The following is a 1411-nucleotide window of genomic DNA, read 5'->3' on the forward strand; positions in this document are numbered from 1 at the left end:
GCCCCATCTTCCTTCTGTGGAGTGGCAGGCAAGTTGGAACCACCAACTTTCTGGTTAGCAGTCAAATAGCTTAGGCACCACATCACCAGAGCTCTTTATGGTATATAATAGTGCCCATTAATACCTTGGGGATCATCCCACTGTCTTGCAACTTTTCCTGTGAAGGGAGTTTGGAGGTAATATATTTACCCTAACAGTGTACATTGACCTTCAGTAAACTCACAGATAGTGGTGCAAAGAAATAAAGGGAACAAAAGAAAATCTAAATCCAGACTATACATCTCTCATCTGGAAGTGAAAAATTTCTGACTTTGCTGCTGATGAGAAGAATTCAATTTAATTGATCTAGTTACCAGGTACCCAGAAGGCACCTTTGAGAGTTGGTGCTGGTTTGGGGCAGGACTGGGTGTAGGTATTGTTAATGTTGGGCACTCAGCAATGACAGTAGACAAGCCAGACTTAACCAAAACAAAGAACAAACCCACTGCCATTGAGTCAATTCTCACTCCTACTGACTATAGGACAGAGTAGAACTGCCCCAGAGGGTTTCCAAGTCTATAATCTTCATGGAAGCATATTGCCTCATCTTTCTCTCAAGGAGCAGCTGGAAGGTTCAAATCACTGACCTTTTGGTTAATGGCCAAATGCTTTAACCACCGTACCACCAGAACTCCTTAAGTCAGACCTAATGTGGGGAAATTCTCATGGTTGAACCCATAGTATGACTTGTTGTTGTTGTTGTATGTGCTGTTGAGTCATCTCTGACTCATAGTAACCCCTCCTTAGGTTTCCGAGGCAGTATCACTATGGAAGTAGATCGCCCAATCTTCCTTCCGAAGAGTGGCTGGTGGGTTTGAACCACCAGCCTTCTGGTTAGTAGTCAAGTCCTTAGGCAGTATGCCACCAGAGCTCCCATAGTTTCCTATCTTTGCTATTTTGCTTGCCTTGTTCATAAACCCACTGATTAAGGGCCATACTAAGGTGGAAGTCTTCTGATAAGCTTGCATGAGATATAATAGTTTTCATGATCACAGATCATTCCGAGTGATCCATCTGCACAAATTCATTCCTCCATCTCCTAATTTCCTTGTTATTAACAATAATGTTCTTCCCCAGCTTGGGCCAGACAATTACTATTGCCCATAAATTATCATCCACCACTCATCTGTCAATTTGTCATACTGTGGTGGCTTATGGGTTGCTGTGAGGCTGGAGGCTGTGCCACCGGTATTTCAAATACCAGCAGGGTCACCCACGCTGGACATGATTCAGAGGAGCTTCCAGACTAAGACAGACAGGAAGGGGCCATCCACTTCTCAAAGTATTGGCCAGTGAGGACCTTATGAATAGCAGTGAAACACTGTCTGATATTACTGGAAAACTTTATGCATAGCCTTGAATCATTGTCTGA

This window comes from Orycteropus afer, unplaced genomic scaffold (assembly GCF_000298275.1).
Source record: "Orycteropus afer afer isolate SDZICR_OR568_19922 unplaced genomic scaffold, OryAfe1.0 scaffold00119, whole genome shotgun sequence".
In the NCBI taxonomy this organism is placed as follows: domain Eukaryota; kingdom Metazoa; phylum Chordata; class Mammalia; order Tubulidentata; family Orycteropodidae; genus Orycteropus; species Orycteropus afer.